Source organism: Lepidochelys olivacea (assembly GCF_965140295.1).
Source record: "Lepidochelys olivacea isolate rLepOli2 genome assembly, chromosome: 7".
Taxonomy (NCBI): Eukaryota; Metazoa; Chordata; order Testudines; family Cheloniidae; genus Lepidochelys; species Lepidochelys olivacea.
In genome coordinates this window covers 39,713,006-39,736,520 of record NC_140417.1, presented here as the reverse complement: position 1 = coordinate 39,736,520, position 23,515 = coordinate 39,713,006, and positions in this window count along the sequence as shown.

The window sequence follows — 23,515 nt, the reverse complement described above, 5'->3', positions numbered from 1 at the left end:
CTGCATGCTTCTATGACGACTGGATAACACAGCCAGATTTTCAAATGAGTAAAAACTCTTAATTGCAAACTAAAATGTTTCTTCAATTATACATCTAATTTATATCAGCACTCCCCATGACTGTGAAACTGGCAATTTATGCATACAAATAACCATTTGGATGGTTAAGTTGGATTTTGGACATGTAATTTCAGGAATTTTTTGCACAACTTAAGCACATAACAGTGTACAGCCCTGGCACTCTGCCACATTAAAATCTGGTCCTGTATATCAACAAAGCACTGGTTTGAGTTGCAGAGCTAAAACAATGGGAAAATGTAATGTTTTTATATTGAAAAGAACAATGAAAATATTCTTCATCGTAGAGGATTTTTCAGTTTGTTAGAATGGAAATGACTTGCTCATATAGATGAACTTGGCTGGTGCATCTTTAATGTGACTGGAGAACTAGTCTCTCACACTAGATACAGGTAACAGCTGTATGTCTCCGATTTTAATTTGGGCACATAAATTAATCAAAGATGCCCTTAATCACTGCTTCTATTTTCAAAAAGATTCTAGCAGAGAAAATGATACTGGTGGAAACTGTCAGAGAGATAATGATAGGAATCGCTCTCATAAGGTATCATTCTACATGAATGTTGTCTTGCTCTTCATTTTAGAGCCAAGGATCTGTTTGTTAAGCTCATTAATGGTGTACAATGGCTAGCATTTTGCCTCCAGGACAAAGGGTATATTAGTACAAAGTAGAATTTTGCCATCAAAGATAATTATAACATGCAGTACCTAGAGTAGAAAAGCTTGTAGCTAGAAAACACTGATTTCCTTATCACTGATGGAGAAGGTGAACATACCAGGAACTCTGCATTAGTAGGAATTCCCATGCAGACAGCTCAAAGTGTTACTCCTGAGGACATTCTGCACCAAAAAAATTAAAATTCTGCACACAATATTTTAAAATTCTGAAAAATTCTGCAAGTTTTATTTGCCAATAAATAATGCAGAGCCTCCAGCATGGCAGTGGGGAGCACAGACAGTGGGGAGATCACCCTGCAGCCCCCTTGGCCCTGGGATATGGACTCAGTGTTGAGGCTGCACCTGACCCTGACAAAGCACAAGGCCTGGGCTTGCCTCAAACACCCTGGGGCCCTGCCCCTCTTCACCAGGTGTGGGTCAGGCAGGCTCAACCAGGCAGGATCCAAGTGTGGAGGGATCCAGGTGTGGGGTGAGAGGGTTCTGTGTAGGACAATCTGGGTGCAGATAGCTCAGTGGGGGTCTAGGTGTGGGGGGGGATCTGGATGCATAGAGGCTCGTTGGGGGGGTGGGATCCAGATGCAGGGGCAATGGGACTCTGTAGAGGCTTCCAGGTGAAGATGGTTGGGGCTCAACAGAGAGATCTGGGGGTCTCAGAGGGGCGCTCTGGTGCTGGGGAAGTGGGGCTTGGTGGGGTGGAGATCTGGGTTCAGCTAGTTGGGAGTCAGTGGTGTGGAGGTCTGGATGTGGGGACTCAGTGTGGTGCAAGGGGTTGGGCATCAGGATGGGGGTTTGAGTATAGGGAGCTCAGTGCAGGGTGGTCTGGGTGCAGGGGCGAGGATCCGGAGGCAGGAGCTCCAGGTGCAGGGGGGCTCCAGAGGCAGGGACTGAGGTTCAGTGGTGTAGGGTTTGGGTATGGAGGGCTAGGGGGGTTCTGGATGTACCCAGTGAGGCTTGGCAGGGGTGTCTGGGTATGGGAGGTCTGGATGCATGAAAGTTGGGTGGATGGGGGAGCAGCTCCCAGTACAGTAACTCTGCAACCACAGTTGAGGAGCGATGGGGGCAGGAAGCAGGAGGATGCTGAGCTTCTTGCAGCTGGGGGAGATTTCTGGGGATGGGTCTGACCCAGCCCCAGACACTTTGCAGGAGAAGAGGAAATCCTGTCCTCTTCTGCCTCTGGCCCAGCAGGACTAGCAGCTGATCCTGGCTCAGGGTAGGAGCCACTGTCTGGGGTGTCCCCAGCCCCGCGGTGATTTACCTCTCCACTGGCTGCTCCAGGTGCCTGAAATGATGTATCTGCTCTGCTAGGGAATGGTGTGTCACTGCTCTTGCAGCTTCCTTTTGCTTCCCTGTCAGAAAGTCATTTTTCTTTGGGAAAGCAAAGAAATCTGCAGGACACATAAATTCTGTGTACACGCAGTGGTGCAGAATTCCCCCATAATGGTTTTGATACAGTGTGATACAGGACTAAAGTGTGAAGTTTTATTAGCAAGCATCTCTTACTACCACTTGTTTCCCATAAACCAAGAAGTAGTGCTGGCTGGCAAACAAGAATTATGGCTCAGGAGAAGTTTAGAGGGTTCAGAATTTGGTTTTGTACCACATCAGAGCACAAATGAGATTTTTTTTTTTTTTTTTGGAGAGAGAGAAAAAAACCCTACAGCCTGGTGTGAGAACAGTCTCTTGGGATATGGAAGACCCAGGTTCAACACTTGCTGTACCTGATTTGGAGCAAGACTCAAATCTGGGTCTCCCACATTGTAGGTAAGTGCCCTAAATACTGGATTGGGAAGGGGCCTGGTGAAAGTTTTGCAAAACCACTGTGTTTCCACAAAAAGCTTCAGTTTAGATTAACTGTCATTTTCCAACAACAAAATGTTTCACTGAAAAATTCCTGTCCACCTCGACAAGGAGCAATATAGCTCAGACTTACCAAGGCTGAAGTGTCACCCCATTTACATTCTTCACTAAAAGTTATGCACTGAGGTTATACAAGATTACTTCAAGGCAAACCAATTACAGCCACCTTTCCTAACATGGCCACTGATTCTGGGCATCTTACCTTTTGGTGTGTGAAACTGGGCACTCAAAAATCAGTGACCACTTTGGCAAAATTATGACCTGAGTTTGAGATCCAAATCCAGCCTTGATGTAAGTGCCATTGGACTTCAGTGGAATTTTCAGCTGCTTACAACTGGGCTACATTTGACCGAGTGTTCCTGCAGTTGCCAGGCAGACTGTATCAAAACCATTATCATGTGTCTTCCAAATCACTGCATTAAAATGACTGACTGGAAGTTTGGAGAGTAACTGATTGTCTAGAAACTTTTACATGCTTCCCTCACCACACACAGTCCTGTGGCAACTGCAGCAACTGTTTACATGTAAAAGTAATGTAGATAATACACATGAAATACCAGTAATGTGCTTAACAGCTGGAAGCAGGGAGGAAAACCAGTTGCATGGAACCAGCCAGCTCCCTGCAAAGCCCACTGCTCGCGTTCTGTAACTACTAGTACCGCCCAGAGCTCAGTTCAGTAATCAATGCACTAGTCCTTCACTTTGGTGGACAATACCACCTCCATCAGTTTTTTGAAAAGTCCAATGTGCACCTTGAGTGCATTTACCCAGGACCAACTCTATACCTGCTATGAGTGTTAGGCAGGAAATGTGGCAAATACACATGGTGGAGCTACATGGTCCCAAGGAGTGTGGTGGCCAGCTTGGGGGCATGACCAGCCTCTTGACCCCTGTGCATCTGCTACCAATGGAAGCATGTGGCTAAACAGAAGCATGCTGTTTCCTTCTCGGAGAAGCAACATCTTGCTACAGAGTTCATTGTTATTCCAAGTCTCCTTACCCATTCTACCTTCGGTTCAGGACCCTACTCTGTGCCAGGCCATGCTCCATACACCTCACGCTCACAGAAGCAAAGTCTTGCCATCATATCTGGAAATGATAAAAGTGCATGGAGTAAAAGGAGCAAATTAGATGCATCTGTTGAATGTTTTTCTCTCTCTTTTCTTGCATTAAAAAAGAAAATGTCACATTTGTAAAGCTGTAGCACTTGTGCCATTTTAAATGCCTTTTCTTGCCAAGTGAACTCTCAAAAATTAGACATTATTGTAGAAAGTGATGCCTAATGAGTGAGTATTATTTAGAATATTCAGATTTATATTACAACCATCCAGTCTTCAAGCCCTAAAAATGCCATTAATAGGCTACAGAAATACATGAGCTGGTCACAAAGACAATAGACCTGGGTTACAGCTGTTCCTGCAGCTGCCACGAGCCTCATGTGCTCCAGCACTGACAGTGATTGATAGCCAAATTACATTACTAGTACATTTCTGTGTCAACCTCATTATTAGACCCAATGCCTTGGTTGCTCTAGGGAATTAGTTTCATTTAGCTGTTCACAAAATGGATTATAATTTCTCCATACAATAATGTAGACTAAATTAACAAACATATACATCAAGAATAAACCATTGATGAGCCATAAACAATAGGACCAATAATAATTGAAAGGGGAAGGCCAAAATTTCACTAGTTAAAATCACTGCTAAAATGATAGACTCTATTCTTTAGAGGAACAACTGAAACCTTACATGACAATTAGTTCTTGTCTTTTTAGCTTGGGTACTGTATGTTCAACTTCTAAGAAGCCTTTTGTTATGTTAATACAAAAAAGCCCCTTAGGCATACATTTTTTCCAACTTATGCTCTTAAATTTGTGTTAATATTGCAAATAGCCATAGTTAATGTTCTTATTAATGACATAAGGAAATAAATTCTGCTCTCAGCCACACTGGTAAAAGTCTGGAGCCACTATTAATTTAATCCTGAGTAACTCCAGTGAATAGTGGTGCAAGTGAGAAGAATTTGGCCCAGCAAGTATGAAACTTCCACAGATAATCTTCTCTTTGGATTTTTGTATGCCTATGGTCATAAGGATAATACTTAGCACTTTGAAACTAATGAGCTATATGTGCCATCTAACACCAGTAAATCTTCACTACATGATTGTGATGTAAATAGGTCAGTTTAGAAAAGAGATGACTGAGGGTGGAATATAATAAGAGGTCATTAAAATCATGAACAGTGTGGAGAACGTGAATAAGGAAGTGTTATTTACCCCTTCACAATACACAAGAACCAGGGGTCATCCAATGAATTAATAGGTAGAAGGTTTAAAACAAACATAAGGAAGTATTTCTTCATACAATGCACAGCCAACTTGTGGAAGTCATTGCCAGGGAATACTGTGAAGACCAAAAGTATAACTGGGTTCAAAAAAGAATAAGATAAATTCATCAAAGATAGCTCCATCAACGGCTACTAGCCAATACCCCCTGACCAACCTCTAACTGCCAGAAGCTGGGACTGGATCACAGGGGATAAATCACTTAATAATTGCCCTGTTCTGCTCATTCCCTCTGAAGCACCTGGCACCAGCCACTGTCAGAAGACAGAATACTAGGCTAGATGGACCAGTGGGCACAGCAAGTCGTGACACTGATTGAAATGGCTGCACAAGTGTTTTCATTCTAAGGGCTCATGCTCAGCTACTTATAACTTTTCCCAATCTGTATTCTGGGGGGCTGAAATTTGGTAGATCACATCTCAGTCTAGGAATGAATCTTCTTGACAAGTTTAAGCAAAATTCGTTATGTTCTTTCTTGAAAACAAAGATCAAACCAAGTACACTTTTCCCATTTTAAATAAAATGTTGTGACTTTTCTCTTTGAACAACTATAGATTCTCAGAGGTTTTGAAATAAAAATCTGACAAAATCCCTGGTTCGCAGAGTGCCTTTCAGTGGTTTGGTGACAATTGGTTGTGTTCTGAAAAAGTTATGAGGGTTTGAATAAACTGTCATATCACATTTTTAGGAAAGTCATATTACTCATGAGTAGATGAGCACCCCCAACATGCGTATGGTACCTTTTATTGACAAGTTACTTTTGAAATCTTTGGGACAATTAAAAACAAACCTGAATTCTCAAAAAAAAAAAAAAAAAGTACTGTGTTCACATCCCTCTACCTGTAAAGCCATGTTCTGTTGTGTCATAAATTGGCTTGTGCAAAGCTGGGAGGCAGTGAGAAATTAAATCCCTGGAATCCCTATAAAAACCCTGTATCGAATAACTTTCCCATACATAATACTCAGATTGTAAGGTCTCTTATCTTACCATCTCCCCATACTAGAAGCAATTACTGTTCCTGCTAGCATTGGTAAGCTGGAAATGCCCAGAACTGATTTGTCCTGGCTCCTGTGGAAGAGCAATGAGCAGCAGGATTTGTTATACTCTTCAGATTCAGAAGGCATAGCGAGTGCTTCCCCCTAGCACTTATTGGTGTGCAAGGGAAAGTGGAGCCATGAGTCTGCCGAGTCAGAAATCTACCGCTCCACACCTACCCTGTAGCTTCATGTCCAATACCACATCTTTGACACAACATTCCAGAGAGTCCACCACATCTAAATATGAACAAAACTGTCCTCATTTTTATCTCCCAAACTTGCTCCACCTCTTCCTTTTGCTACCATTGTGGCACTTGTCATTCAGACTCTCAACTCTGAGGTCCACTTTGACTCCTCCCTCCATTTAACACCTGTCCAAACTATCACCAAGTCTAAGCCCTTACTGCTTCTTCCTCGGCAGCATATCAAGGATGCTACCCTTTCTGTCTAACCTGTTTGTGCCTTGATCCACATGTTGGCCTTCTTCTGATTTAACTACTCTGATCTCTTCTCATATCCATATTCTCCAGTCCTTCCAAAATATACCTGCTTATACACTCCCCAGTTTACTTCAAATGTTATTGCAGAGACAGTATTTTAGGATGAAAATTGAAAATAATGCTCACATTAGTCAGTTCAAATCAGATCTGCACATAGGAGATGTGCTGCAAAGGTTTATTTCAACAATATGTCATAAATAAGGACAAATTAAGAAAAGAGATAGGTAAGGACTCTTCCTTAGGTCTATCACAAGCAAACCCAGTTTAGTCTAACATACAAGCTCTCTTACAGTTTGTATGGCAACTTCCACCTTCTCTGTATGTATGTATCTATATCTATCTATCTTCTTACTATGTGTTCCATTCTATGCATCTGATGAAGTGGGCTGTAGCCCACAAAAGCTTATGCTCTTATAAATTTGTTAGTCTCTAAAGTGCCACAAGTACTCCTGTTCTTTTTGCTGATACAGACTAACACGGCTCCTACTCTGAAACCTGATACAAGCTACAGTCTTCTCCAGTTTACAAAAATGCTCCTTTTTGTGGTATCTGAGAAGAGAGAACACTGCAGCATTCTGTAGCAGCTGGATTTTCCTAGGGGCTGGGGGCTTCTTGCCCACATATATCGTGTTTCTGTAGTCCAGATGAGAAGTGAGGCTTGGTCCTTGTTCACCAGGATGGGATGGAGTCTCCAGGACAACAAGAGACACTGCCATGAGTAATGCTTTCTATGTGAGAGCTTAACATCAGCGTGAAATTCAATAGCAAGCCCAAACCGAATTAACCGATTGTGGATATCTGTCTTCAACCAAAGTAGACTGCACTGAGGCTGCAAACTTTTCAAAGTACTTTCCTCTGCTCACCAGCATACCCTTTGTGTACAAGTTTTACACTAACATATCACATGTTGTACTTGGAATCTGAATCTACCTTTACATTTCATGATTTGGGGTGACTGAGTAACCCATGAGTGGTAAAATCTTGAGTGAGCTGAAAAAGGTTATCTCATCAGTAGAAAAGCCGTAGTCACTCCCTAAATGGAGTTTGTTGTTTGTAGCAGATCATAAAGTTTTTGAATTGGATCACTTATTAAATCTGCATTTTAACTCCGGCTTCCTGGAAGCATGCCATGTGCACTGTACTTGGAGTTGAGTAGACTCCTATTGTTGATTTCAATTAGTAGGTCACTGTTTAAAGTACTGGTAACAAAGCTGCTGCTTAGACTTGTCCTCTGATTATATAATGGTGATACCAGCCCCTTAAAATGAAATCAGCCAGTGAGTTACATGCCCTTTTAATAATTGTACCTCTTCTTTTGGTACTTTTTTCTGTATAATTTTATGGATACACTTTTAATCCATTTCACCATTGCTGCTGTGATTCTGAATGGCATTTTATGTCCTTGTACTCAAACCTACCAAAAATTCTGTGACCCAAAAAACTGTCTGTTCACTGTTGACACAGGAGTGAAATTATACAATCAGAGAAGTGTAGCAATGTGTAAGGAGATTTCTTTATTTCACACTTTGGGGAAAACATTAGAACTTATACAATTACCGCAGCTGGATGAGGGTAAGGAAGATAGAGGAAAATATACCCGTAGACACAAGCCAGCCAATCTGTGTGGCTTTGTCTGGGTGCAAAGCAGGTAAACATACTAATTTTCCCCTCTTTCAGCAGTGTGCAATTCATTCTCAGCTTCTGATTTATGTACCTGGGAAGACAGGTTTCTAAGCTCTTACACAATCCTGGAAATAAACACACTTCAAGCTGGCCTCTGAAATGAAGAAAAAAGACAAGGATGTAGCTATGTGTCCCTGAATTTGTATAGCATATTAGCCAAGGGCAGAAGCCTACAGGGGAGAACAAACCAAAACTCAGGCAGTTTTAAGCTATCTTCTACTTTTTGACCTCAACATATTCTGGAAGTTAAGTCCCACTCATGTGGATACCTAGTAGAACCTAAAATGGTACTAAGTGTATTTCAGTTACATGGGACTGTGAGAATAGCTCATACCAGTAGATAATCATAGCCCCACAGATGCTAATTATTATATACTTCTTTATGATCAGATGTTAACTTTTCCTTCGGACAGATGTAGGTGCTTCTGAACCTAAAGGTTGCTGCCAACATGCAACTACCTGCCTCACTGCATTTCAGTCAGGGTGATGTTAAGCTAATCATCAATTCATTCCAAGCTGTGCCAACTGAAACTCCATGGGAATTTCAGTCAAACAGAATGTAAATAGCCAAACTGAAATGTTTCCAGGACATTGAGGATTTTGCCCTTATTTACATGAAAAGTGCCATGGCATTGTACAAAACCTGGATGGGAATGTTTCTGGTATAATAGCCTATGTATTTGTTTTCACCCAAATAAATGGATCTGAGAGCTTGTCTATGCAAACAAGTTCAGGGCAAATGCACCTTGCTGACTGATGCATATTAACGGTTCGTTAGAGTGCATTAATCTATTCCTGTTTGAAACAGTAATAGCTCAAAGCGCTCTAATGAATTGTTAACACTCAACAGCAGGATGCAAAGGAACACTTAGACCAAGACAGACTAGTTGGGACAGATTCACACCCCAGCTTGCTGTGACTTAATTGTTCATGTGGGCAACCCCTTTAATTAATACTGTAGTATCTTACTGATGAGTAAACCAGTGTCAAGATAGGTTTCAGAGTAGCAGCCGTGTTAGTCTGTATCCACAAAAGGAAAAGGAGTACTTGTGGCACCTTAGAGACTAATAAATTTATTTGAGCATAAGCTTTCGTGAGCTACAGCTCACTTCATCGGATGCATTCAGCGGAAAATACAGTGAGGAGATTTATATACATAGAGAACATGAAACAATCGGTTTTGCCATACACTGTAACGAGAGTGATCAGGTAAGGTGAGCTATTACCAGCAGGAGAGCGGGGGGTGCGGGGGGAACCTTTTGTAGTGATAATCAAGGTGGGCCATTTCCAGCAGTTAACAAGAATGTGTGAGGAACAGTGGGGGGCGGTGGGGATAAACATGGAGAAATAGTTTACTTTGTGTAATGTCCCATCCACTCCCAGTCTTTATTCAAGCATAAATTAATTGTATCCAGTCTGCAAATTAATTCCAACTCAGCAGTCTCTCGTTGAAGTCTGTTTTTGAAGTTTTTTTGTTGAAGAATTGCCACTTTTAGGTCTGTAATCGAGTGACCAAAGAGATTGAAGTGTTCTCCAACTGGTTTTTGAATGTTAGAATTCTTGATGTCTGATTTGTGTCCATTTATTCTTTTATGTAGAGACTGTCCAGTTTGGCCAATGTACATGGCAGAGGGGCATTGCTGGCACATGATGGCATATATCACATTGGTAGATGTGCAGGTGAATGAGCCTCTGATAGTGTGGCTGATGTGATTAGGCCCTATGATGGTCTCCCCTGAATAGATATGTGGACACAGTTGGCAATGGGCTATGTTGCAAGGATAGGTTCCTGGTTTAGTGTTTTTGTTGTGTGGTGTGTGGTTGCTGGTGAGTATTTGCTTCAGGTTGGGGGGCTGTCTGTAAACAAGGACTGGCCTGTCTCCCAAGATCTGTGAGAGTGACGGGTCGTCCTTCAGAATAGGTTGTAGATACTTGATGATGCATTGGAGAGGTTTTAGTTGGGGGCTGAAGGTGATGGCTAGTGGCGTTCTGTTATTTTCTTTGTTGGGCCCGTTCCTCACATGTTCTTGTCAACTGCTGGAAATGGCCCACCTTGATTATCACTACAAAAGGTTCCCCTCCCCTCCGCTCTCCTGCTGGTAATAGCTCACCTTACACACTGTAATGAGAGTGATCAGGTATGGTAACACCCACTGTTTCATGTTCTCTGTGTATATAAATCTCCCCACTGTATTTTCCACTGAATGCATCCGATGAAGTGAGCTGTAGCTCACGAAAGCTTATGCTCAAATAAATTTATTAGTCTCTAAGGTGCCACAAGTACTCCTTTTCTTTTTGCAGTGTCAAGATAGACTCTTTATTAACAGGAAATGAGGTAACAAACTTCTTACTACTCTGTAGCTGCAGCCTGCAACTGCCCTGTTCTGGGCTTCTTTGTTTCTGCTCCCCAGCCTGCAGAAAGTGCCACAGGAACTCAAAGTCTGCATGAAGAGCGTACAGGAGGTGTGGATCTCTACACTGCCTGGAGAACATACCCTGTAGTACACCTTCCCTTTTTTTAGATCCCTTTCTAAATTTCCTGACTGAACTAAAACACTATTAAAATTAACAAACTATAATAAACACAATAACTGACTTTAACACAACATTTACATGTTTTGATCAGTCTCTTAGGGCATTTCCGCAATCTTCCTGATCTTCTGTATTGCCAACCCTGTTTAGTCAAATCCTTGTCTGTAACAGACTGTTCAATCTCAGTCAACAACGTCATCAGTTTGTGAATTATCTTTGACTTGTATGTCTGCCCTGACTTCACTTGTCTCAGCTAAGTTCTCAGGTATCTTGAGCAGATGCTTTTGCCTTCATTTGTGATCACAGACTATGAGTGAGGTGACTCTTCTTTAATCACTGTAGTTTTAACTGGCCAATGTCCATCTTGCCAAATTCTCACTGTGTCTTTGTTTTTCAACAGTGGGAAAGGTCTTGTTCTTATATTGTAATATTTTGTCTAATTGTACTTTCCCAGTCTTTTCCTCATTATCATCCTTTGCTTTTGTCCCATATCTGGTAAATCGAGTATTTAGTCATCTATTGTAGAGGCATACAATCAGTGACTTTCCACATTGCAGTGAGGTAGCTCTATGGGATAGTAGTGGCAAATATGGATGTTCTCTTGTATCCTTGCTTTTTTTAGCACATTCTTCACTATGCATACACCATATTCAGTTAATCCATTGCCTTGAGGTTATCTGGGATTAGATGCCTCATGATGAAAGTTGTACACTTTAGCAAAGACCAAGAATTCTCTATTCTTGAACTGTGGTCCATTATAGTTATTACTGTTCTTGGAATTTCATGATGTGCAAATACAGATGTAATATGCCTTATTAGTGTTGGAGATTTGGTATCTTCAAGAGTAACCACATCTGGGAAACCAGTACAGTAGGCCATTTACAACCAGGTGCTCATGTCTTCTCAAAATGAATATGTCAATTACAATGCTGGAATTGTGAGTTGTTTCTGTAGTATCATTGGTTCTTTCTGCTGGGAATCTCTAACTCTAAAATGTTACACCGGCTCTCCATTTCTTCAATGTCACTATTCATCTGAGGCCAGAATACAACTTTCTTAGCTCTCCTTTTTGATTTGGTCATTCCCAGTGCCCTTCGTGTATTTGTACTAGTATTTTCCTTCTCACCATTGTGGGAACCATAATCTGTGTCCCCTCCAACGAACTCACGGAGAGCTCATTTTTATAGTGGAAATAGGTGTCTGGGAAGTGTTGATTGTTTTCCTTTGTTAATTATCATTGGTATCACTTCTAGCAGCACTTCATTGTTAGCAATCTCTCTCTTCTATTCATCTCATAAGCCTGGAGATAAAGCATGTGATGCTTTTATCATGTTCCCATGTTTACTACCTGTTCCACATCATCAGACTGTGTCCTGACAGGTGGAGAATGTACTCCTAAGAGTGTGTCTGCCATTACTAAGTGACATAAAGGCTGGAACACAAAATCATACTTTTGTATTTTCAGAAGTAGTCTGTGTCCTTGATGGTGCTTCTCCAAGTTCCTTTTTTTGTATTGCAATCAGTGATTTGACAGTTTCTGCTCTGAAGTTACAACCATAGAGAATGTTCAGAAATCTTGTACACCCTAATACACAAGATGTAGTGTCTCCTTTTCAATTTGTATGTACATCTGCTCTGCAGCTGTCATAGCCCTGGCAACACATCAGTTCCATGACCTTGTAATAGTGCTTCTCCCAGCCCCCTTTTTGAGGCTTGCATGGAGAGACTGTTGTCTTTCAGTGGATCAAAAAATGGCAGCACTGGTGCTGATGTCAGAATGTGCTTTAAATCACTGAACTCTTTCATGCTCTGGCATCCATGCCCATTCAGTGACTTTGTGGAAGAGATGTCTAAGGTGTGTTGTTCAAGCTGTATAGTTAGGTATGAACTTTCTGACATAATTCAACATGATTAGCAGCCTTTGAATTCCTTTTTTCTCTTCAGGCCTGGGTATGTTCATTATTGCCCAAATCTTTGATTAATTGGGCAAGATTTCCTTTGAGGTCAGTCTCTCTCCCAAGTACATTTTCACTGAAAGGAGTATTCTCCTCAGTCGTTCCTGATGTTCAACGGAAATGGCAATCTAATTATGATGTCATCAACGTATACTTTCACGCCTGCTAGCTCCTCTAGCATCTGACTTTGTATGATGAAATACTTCTGGAGCCAAACAGATTCCAAAAGGCAGTTTTAGGAAACACTATCTGCCAAATGGTGTGTTGAAGGAGCATATCTCAGTTCTTTGCTGAAGAATTTGTGTCCTGTCATCCCAGACAAGTGGAAGTGTTCTCATTTTATACTTTTGTTCAGCTATTTGGGATTCATACACAGCTGTAGTCCCCTTCCTTTTTTCTCTACAATTATTAAGGTGTGAACCCAATCGGTCGGTTCTCCTATTCTCCAAACAATACCATGTCACATTTCACAGCTCTTCTTTTAGCCTCTCCAAGACTTGTGGAACTTTTCAAGTACTATGTAACCACAGGTTCTGCATCTTCTCTTGACCATACCTGGTATGTCACTGGGAGGGACACATTTTCCATTAATACATCTTCATAGGATGCTATTAAATTCTTTAATTATCTGGCTCTGCGTTGTCTTCCTGATTCTGTGTTGTTTTCTGATTCTCCACGATGTACATCCTCTTAACCAGCCCAAGCACCTCACATATGTGTAGGCTCAAGGCTGGTTGCTTACCTCCGTATGCCACCAGAGACTCTTGTTTTATAATTTTTTCCTTTGTATTTAAGTATCAGTGTGCACTTTCCCACCACTGGAATTGTTCCTCCGTTATAGCCTTTCACAGACATTCTTGATTCTTCAACTTTTATGTGATCCTTCCATCTTTCTATTTCAATTTATGTTATATTTACTTGTGCTCCAGTGTCTATCTTTTGTGTCACATATGTGCCACTTCTCCACATTTTAATTGGACAGTCTTTTGAATTTTCAGTCTCCCTGCTTACTGTACTTAAGAACGGCTCTTCCTCTTCATTTGAGGAATCCCTTCCTTCACATAATACTTGTACTTTCCTGCTTTCTCTGCACAGTTTCTACATATTTGCCCAAATGCTGGGCATTTCCTAAACTCATACTGATTGCCATATTGCTGGCATTGTTTCCTGCCTTCCCGTGTTTTTGTCCTTGGCCATTTTAATTTCTGTGAACTTTTCTCTTGCTGGTTTAGCTATGGAACTTAAAATCATATGCACTGTGCCTTTCTCTAGGCTTTATATTTGTTCTTCTGTCTGTTCTGCTGGTTAGTATATACATATTGGCCTTTCTAGTGTCAGATCCATCTTCCTTAGTTGCCATTCACAGACTTTATCATTACACCCCAAGACAACCTGGTCTTTAATGAGAGAGTCCTTTAATACCCCATATTCACAAGACTGACTTTTCAGTTTTAAGTCTGTGACAAATTCCTTTTCATTCTGTGTTCTCCTCCTGAATATATATCTTACATACGTAATATTTTTGTCTAGGGACACAATGATCCTCAAACATTTTCATTAGCTTTGCAAAGTTTTCCTCTCTCCCCACCACCACTATCTGCACAGAAGGCATTATCTACATCTGGGGCTTCTGTGCCTGCCACTTTTATGAGTAGAGCAATCTTTCGCTGATCCTCCAGTTTGTTTGCCCCGGTGGCTTTCATGCAGCTCAAATTGCTGTTTGAGTCTTTTCCAGGCACATCCAGCATCCCCCACAATACTCAGGGCTGATGGGGAAGTTACATGCAGCTGCAGAGGCCCTGCAGCAGCCATTTCAATGCTACCTCCCCACTGAAGTGTGCCTTCCACTCCCAGTGCCATGTAGTATCTTACTGATGAGCAAACAGATGTCAGGATAAACTTTTTATTGTTAACAGGAACAATATATAGTAATGAAGTAAACTGCGTAGCTGCAGAGTGTAACTGCGGTGTTGTGTGCTCCTTTGTTTCTGTCCCAGGCTCCCCAAGTTCCCAGCCTACAGGAAGTGTCACAGGAACCCAAGGTCTGCGTGAAGAGTGTACAGGAGGTGTGGCAGCTCCCCACTTTCTAGAGCACTTACTCTATAGCACACAACACAACACTTACTTCTCATTACATAAAGGCTATGATTTCACGGTGCTGAGGGACATTTAATGCACTTGTGCCATTTTGTGTATGACTATTTGCTAGACAGCCAGAACCATATACACTGAGTTGTTTGCTGTAGTGACAGCTATGTATATTAATGGAGTGGGTAGGATTTTTGCTTCCATATTGCTGAACCCACAGAGAATACTCTGCATACCAATAGACTGTGGAGGCTGCAAAACAATTTAGTTAAATGGATAATGAGCCCATTATTCCCACATAGGCAGAACATAATGTACAGCTGCATCCCAGGAAACCCTCCTTTACTCAACAAACAAACCCAATAGAAAGTGTTTTTATGAGCCAGGAACTCTGCTTCTTTGTGTCAGTCCCCAGGTTGGCTGAATCAGCATCTGAAGTATAAAGTACCTACAAGCTTCTTCCAGCTCTAACAGAAAACATGGCTTGATCTCAATTTATAGAGAGGAAAAAAACCTGATTTTATGTAGTTTAGTGATTTATATAAGAGCAACACCTTGGGAAAATGAGAAACAATATGATTTGGCAGCTTCTCTCTGTGTATTACAGTAGGTCATATTTCATACCTAAACAATGTTCACCTTTTACTACAAAGGCTGCAGGGGGATAGGACTTACAGCTTTTAAAAAAGAAGGTGTGTGCTGTCAAGAAGGGGTTGGCTATACTGAAAACATTCAATTATTGGAGGCATGAACTGCTTCTTCATGTGTTTTGTGCAGAACCTAGAACAATGAGGTCCTGACCCCAGTGAGGACTCCAAGCACTACTGGAATATAAACATTAAATAAAAATAAAAACAAGAATAAGGATGCATGGTTCCTGAGCCTCCACTATATTGGTATAATAATTGTATAGGGTTTTTTTTCCCCTTGTGAAAAAAGAAAAATCAAAATACCTAGAGGAATAGTTATACCTTTTCAGTGACTAACAGAGGAAAGGTGGGTTTTGTTATGTTTTGTTTCAAAAATTACTTTTTAGGTCAAATGTTTATACAATTTTTTTGATTAAACAGTGCCATCAAATGGTGAAAGAATGTCTAGTATAAATGAAATGCTAACATCATCAATTCCAAGTCTATTTTTCAGTATGCCTTTGGGCTCAAATTAACATGGAACTTACTTTCCCTCTCCCAGGTAAGTACACCTATCCCCCCAATTTTACATGGGTACATGGCTAGATAGATGTCTGTCTAGCTATTTGTATGATCTGACTGAACCAAACTTGTATCACTCATGTCTGCACATGCAATCCATCAGTACATGTGCACATCCAATAATGCATGGTAACACAATCTTGCAATACATACTTTAAGTTTAAATGGCTACCAGAGCTGGCTGAAAAATAAAAACCTATTTTTATGAAAAAATTCAAAATACTGAAGTTCTCAATCAGAGGTATTCAGAGTGGACCTTTTTGTGGCTTTTTCTCCCACTATTTTTTCTACATTTATATTTAAAACATTTATTGAAGTGTCTTAACTTAAAATCCAGGTTTCAGTAAACAAAATGCTTTACTGTTTTCAATGCTTTTGATTTCCAAAGTTGAAACAAATTAAATTTTGTTGCAAAATAATTTCAAATGTTGACAATTTTTTGAGAAAAATTTGAGGGTTTTTAAAAGGGGCGGGAGATGATGCATTTGAAAAATTGCAACCAGGTCTAGTAATCCCAAATTCCCAGATAAGGAATGTACCTTACAGAACTTTAACATTGTTGATTTGCAATTTGGTGAGGTTATTTTTGCATTCCCTCTACCTTTTCTTTAACTGTTGAACAGTTGCAGCATTTTTTTAACTGAGATACCAAGCCTGAGAAAGAACTGCCCTTTTATTACATTATAATACACAATCTAAAGGTCTTCGGGCCATTGGCTGTCTTGTGGGAAGGTAGTGCCTAGCACTCTGGGACTTCTAGAAAACTACTTCACCAGAAACATTTAATAATAGGCTATCAAAAAGGCTAATAGTTTGGGGTTCCTCATCCTACATTACCCTCTCTTCACCTGCTCTTTTTCCCTCACATCCCCAACACCAGTGCCAGTGCCTGCTGACAGCTCTGTAGATCCTTCTCTTCTTGGCTACACTTGTGTAAATCAGGGTTAACTCTGCTAAAGTCAATGGACTTAAAGGTCATGGTTCTCCTCTCACTCCAGTTTATGGCTCAATGCGAGAGATACACAAAGTGAGTTGTGGTTAGAATAAGGGAGAACTCCCTCTCCTTTCCCTGACTTGGGAAAGAAGCACTCCCCACAACTCCCCCTTCTAGGCTGGCGTGCAGAGACTGCTGAGGTGAGAATTTTTGATGGCACCTTCTCCTCCACTCCACTCCACTCCTCCCACACCAACCCTCAACAGCATGCTGTTCCGATTCTGCAGCATTACTAGAAGTTATGCAATTGCAGACTTGAAAACTACTGCTCCAGACAGCGTGGCTACTGTGCTTGTTTGAGAGTGAGCTTGTGTTATGCTGGAGCTATTTAATGGATCTTGCTCAACACTATATGCCGTTGCAGTGCTATGTCAGAATGTCCTAATGGAAAAAATGAGGTTCCTGTCCAGCCCTTAGCAGAACAGGGCATGTTCCACCTTCCTTCCAAATGGATATGAGGACATGGAGAAAAAACAGGAAGATAATGTTGTAACATTACACCCGTATTCTTCATAGAAATATTGTTATAATATGATTATAGCATTACTATGATATGTTTTGTGCGACATAAGGTACGTGAGATATCATTGGAAAGGTTATGATTTGCTGAACATGATTATCCTATTTGTATGCATGTATCATTTTTGTATCTAAAGTTAGGAATATTGACTATACATCTCTCAGGGCCGATTCCACACTCTGGCACTTGGAGTGCAGAAGGTGGGGGCCTGCAAGGATTTAAAAAAAATAATACTTGCCACTCCAGGCTTGTATTAAACCCCCAAGGTTACAGCTTTTCTCTGACCTTGGCTTGGTAAACACTGCCACCACCCAAGTGAAAAACTGCCTCTTGCAAATCCTGGAAAAACTCACTTGGGAAGTTTTCCTTGAGGCCCCTCAGCTTTTCCACCCATCCCTCAGGGAAGACGGGAAAGAAAACAAACAAAAGGGAAACCCAGCTGTTGCCACCAGCTAATTGAAAAACATACACGCAGATCTTTTAAGACACAAAACCAATCAAGTTCTTAAAAGAGGTAAATTTTATTAAAAACAAAAAGAAAGAAAATACATCTGGAACTTAGGCTTTTGCTAGATTTTAAAAAAGCAATTCCAAAAATTAAGCACCAAAAATAGCTTTCTTGGGGGTTCAGTTTAAAGGTTACAAGCAAACAAAAAAATCAGAGGAGTCCACAAGCCTTACAGAAAATAGAAGAAATAAACCTAATTGCGTCTATCTAAACATTTTCTGTCCTAATGAATTCTTCTAGGTACGGACGACGATTTTCATACCTGGTCAAACTTTACACAGCATTCCAGCTGCCCCTGTCTCTTCAGCCCAGAGAGAACAACAGAGAGACAAAAGGAAAGGTTTTTTTCCCATTTTAAAAAGTTCTAGCCTTCCCATTGGCTCTTTTGGTCAGGTACACACTCCCTTTTCTTTACCTGGGGGACTTTTTAACCCTTTACAGGTAAAGCAAGGAGCAACCAAGAGAGACTTTATAGCTAACTGGCTGTCTGGGTGTCCATAAAAGGGAGCTACCCCCAGCCCTTCATTTATTGCAACATCTGTACTACAAAAGTGTTTGCACTTGGAGAACACCCACCAGACAGAATGCAATAAATCTGGCTGGCTAGCAAGGAACAAGTCAATGGACCATTTGGGAGAACAATAGGACTTTGAAAATGCTAATCTCCCACCTTCCTGGGGTGCTACAAACGACCTTTGACTCATGGCTGCTTTGACACTGCGGGGTCATGTGATTATGTAACCTGGTACTGGACTCCACGTAGAATGCCAGTATTTTTCCATTGTGGGGGGCGGAGGAACTACACTGGAAAACAAAGGATTCCCGCTCTATGTAAAACCTATTTAAGGCAGGGACTGACACAATGAGCATTTGTTGTTCGCTGAATCCCCTCCCTGGATGACTGCTGTGACAGCTAACATCTAAGAAACAAAGACAAAGTGGGGGGTTGGGGGAAGGACTGAGCCCAGGCTGGGAAGGTGCCTGGCCTGTGAAAAAAATACCTGAAGTTTTAAACTGCAATCAAGAGCAGCTTGCCTGCAAGAACCTCTGCAAACTGCCTAAAACAACATTTAGGGTAAGAAACTACTACTTGTAACAAATTTTTTAGTATCTTAATCTCATATTACGTTTTTGTTTTATTTGCTGGGTAATCTGCTTTGGTCTATTTGCTATCCCTTATAATCTATCTTTTGTAGTTACTAAACTTGTTTTTGTTTTCTCTAAAACCAATTTGTGGAATTCATAACTGGGGAGGCAATAAGCCGTGCATATCTTCCTCCGCATTGAGGGAGGAAGTGAATTGTATGAGTTTAAAATGTACAGTTCTCTATGCAGCGCAAGTTGATACAATTTTGGGTTTACACTCCACAGGGGGTGTGCACTTGAGTGCTGGACAATTCCTTAGCTGAAGCCTTCCCATGCAGTGCTGATTTCAATGTCTGTGTCTTTCTGCAGCTGGGTGTGTCCCTACCTGTGTGTGTGCTGGTGGAGGCTTGAGGCAGTTGAGGGCCTGGCTCAGCAGGACAGTGTATGGGAGCCCAGGCTGGTGGAACTGGCGGGCTCAGTGGTATCCCAGGACATCAGGTGGCACTCTGGAGGAGTGTGTAACAATTGCTGTGAAGCTGGCTTCCCAGGCCAAACAGTCTCTCCTGTGTTCTCAGGCAGCTAAGAGGTACATTACATTACTGTACAGGATGTGTTCAGTATGACCGACAAAATCCTGTTCCTTATGGGCAGGCAGGAGCTGGGAAAAATAGAAGGACACCGAGCTTTAGTCCAGGCTTTCACTGATCTGCAGGGAAGAGCTTATTTCACTGAAGTACTTTCATCGCCTCACAGAGGCAGCCAGAACAGCAGAGTTCTTTCCCTCATGGCTAGGCTCTGATCTTCCTTTAGATATGCCCTATGTAGATCAGCTGTCTCACCCCAATAGAGCCTTCCAGTGGGAGAGGCATGTTTCTTCCTTTCAGGTTTGCTTCTACCAAATAGGTTGCCTGCATGAAGTGATAAATACCAGCAGCACATTCAGGCAAAATGAGCAAAATTTATCATTGCTAGAACTCCGATGCAGACAGTTTATCCCAATGTTTTGATCCTTTATCTCACTCCTCCTGGCATAGGCACTGTATCAGCCACACTCTCTCTGCTCTAGTTCTCCATTTTCATTTTTATGATACTTACTACAGCTGGCTGGAGGAACTTCGATGGAACTGTAGTCAGAAAAGTAAACTTCAGCTATGGTTTGATCTAGCTTTGACCGATTTAGCAGTCTGACAGTAGAAGCTCTTTACTCTAGCAGAAACAGGCATACCAAGATCCAAAGGTTGGAAGTTGAAGCAAAGCAAATTCAGACGAGAAATAAGTGGGGAATTGTAAGTGAAGGGGAATTGTAATTAACCATTGGAACAACATACCTAGGGACATGCTGGATTCTCCACCACCTGAAGTCTTAAAATCAAGACTGAATGTCCTTCTGAAAGATATGTAATAGCTCAGGAAAAAGTGGGGGCTTGATATGGGAATTGAGTGAGGTTCTATGGCCTGTGTTATGCAGGAAGTCAGACTAGATAATAACAGTCCCTTCTGGATTTAAAAACAGTTTTGATGGTACAGATGGAAATTGTCAAAGATTCACAGTTCTGGCCCCCAAACCAGGCTACATTTATGAATTTTCAGCTTGTGGTTTTGGCTTCACTCAGCTAAGACCAAGAGACTGTTTGTACAATCCCCTCTAACCTGGAACCTCAACATTTGGCTTGAGTCTATGAAAAGATATAAAAGTACTGGAGAATATGAGCACAATTGTTTGCCAAGGGGCTGGAAAGCACCCTGCTGCCAGTGATATAATTTAGAACAATCCATAGACTGATCAAAGTTACCTTGGGGGCTGTTTGGGATCCTGGCAGCCCCAAGAATGGGGGAGGCGGAAAGATAACTTAAAGTTACCTTCTCCTCAGTTGTACTCAGGTGAGCCCCCTGCAGCTAAAGATTTAATCTATGGCTGAGGAGGCACAATGGAATTTCAGCTTCTGTTAATCACAAAGCTTGGTGAGCATGCATATTAGCAGTACCTGAAATTGAACTCCTGTTGCTCTTTGGGCATGGGCTCCCAGCCACTATATATCCTTGATCATTTGCTTCTCCATATGGCAGGCCCTCTCCTGCTGTTGTGCTCTGGGGATAAGCTCAGAGAATACAAGCTGCCCTCGTCTTGCCATGGAAAGTAGCTGGCCGCCTACTGCCACTCATGCTTTGCAAGAGTCTTGGCTGATGCACTGTACTCACATCTGAGAATTCAGACTTGAACATTTGGGTACATTTAGAATTTCCACCCAAACAATTCACCCAGTCTTTGTAACAACTCCCTTGTCCACCCAGGGGTGAAAGTAAGGGGGCAGGGGCCAGTACAGCATACCGATAAAAGGTGGCTGCCGGTACCGGCCCGTACCGCTGACTTTAAAGTGCTGCTGCAGCCACACTTTAATGTCGCTCCCCTTTTGCGCCCCCTGTCGGCAGCCCTGCTGGGTCCCTACCGGCAGAGCTGCCAATGGGGGGGGTGCAAAAGGGGCAGCAACGTTAAAGCCGACGGGCAGGGGAGAGGGCAAAAGAAGTAGCTGCCCTGGGGCCGCAATTTAAAAGGGCCTGGGTCTCCGGCTGCTGTTGCCTCAGCCAGAGCCCTGTGTTTTCTTTAAATCACCGCTGGAGCCCTGGGCGGCGCGGGCCAGGCAGCGCAGATGGGCTTGCTGACCCCGCCCCTTCTGCCCGAGGCCCTGCCCCTTCCACCCCCTACCGGTAAAAGCTCAATTTTACTTTCACCCCTGTGTCCAGCATAATTTTGGAAACTATGTATGGTATTAGCTAAACCCTCTTCAACCACATTTGTATCCAGATTCTTTCTTCTGCTTGGAGGCTTTGTGAAACTGGAGTACATTCTGGATTTCTTTGCCCACTATGTTCTACTGAAGGAATCCAGTCAGCCCCTTCACAATTTCTTCTTGGTTTAGAAAGCTCCTAGTGGCTTTGAGCAGGAATAGGAGGAGGAGGAGGAATCCTATCTAAAATCTCAGGGATCTGCACAAATGTGCTGTAGACGTTTTGCAATGTCTCCCCATTATCAACAAGTTTGCAGTAGTTTAGGGAGAGGAGATTGTTAATTAGGTGCATTTTTAAAATGCCCCACACTTTAATCACCTTTAGCACTAAAAATTCCTTCAAGAAGGAAGAAGAGTAAGTGGGACTTGCCCTGCCTTTCCAGCATCACTGAGGGAAGACCATGAGAAGAAAAGGACTTCATCAAACCTCAGCTCTCAGGCTAGCATGGCTCCTGGTAGGGGTATCTGTTTTGTAGGGGATGGACAAGTTCTCAGAAAAGTTTATGCTGGAGGTTAGAATAAATATCAAAGCACTAATTCTGTTTAACGTTTTGGGGTTAATGCTGCTACAGTGCCAGAATTGGTTTTGTCTCAGTTTGGGCACATCTAATCTCTAACATGTCAGCATTGGTTTGGATGGAATATGTGATTGATTTAGGAAGTGCATTGCAACTATAGATGCTCTTACAGGTCCTATTCTGTCCAATGAAGTCCATTACACACTGAATGTTGGAACATAACACACTTTTGAACAGCAACATTTAACTCAGGCAGCTTGCTATGTTTCCAATACTATGCATTTAATGACAACTGAAAGAGATCATCAGATTATTTTGGAGGGTCTGAGAATTAATAATAGTGCATGAATAAATGTCTTCTAGTTTACTGTATCAGTCTTTTGGGGATAATCCTTGAAATCACTGAAGTTTCATATCCTGTAATAAAAATGCTGACTCAACTTATAGATATGGGGATATTGTTATCAACTTGGATGGTGTCATGTTTCTTTATTATTGCAACAAATGTAATAAAAAGTTGTACTCCTAAAATGGCATTCTTGGGCAACAGTGTAAATCTGGATGTGCTGAAGTATTCTTCCCTCCATAGATGTAACTATAGGCACATAGCTGAGAAGAGAATACTAAAGGCTCACTATAGGTAATGAATACATTTCTATTCTTTTCATGAGACCTCTTGCTACTGTGCATTTTAGACATAGGTGTGCATTCCTCAGCTATAGCTTGATGTCACAAAACTAGGGGTACCATAATAAAAATGAAAATCTAATTCCGTCTATCATAGCATATTATGCCATCTTCACTAATCTCTCTGGCCACAGGATGTCACTCTTGCTTTATATCATTTCCCCCCCAAAACAAATGTATGAAGCTGTAAATATCAGATTTAAAAAGAGAATCTCAGCCAAAGCATTGGATACATTAAAAGGATGACCTAATAGTAATGAACAAGTGCATGATGTTAGAAAGAGTGTAGGAAAAGAGAGAATTCAAGGGCACATATTCTGGAACCAAGTTGAGAATGGAGGAGGTTTTTTTTTAAATGCAATAAGATATAAATCACTGTTAGATTAACACTGGGTTGGGGGGTATGCATTGGAGTCAGAGTAAATTCTCTCGGAAATGTGAAGGTTTTT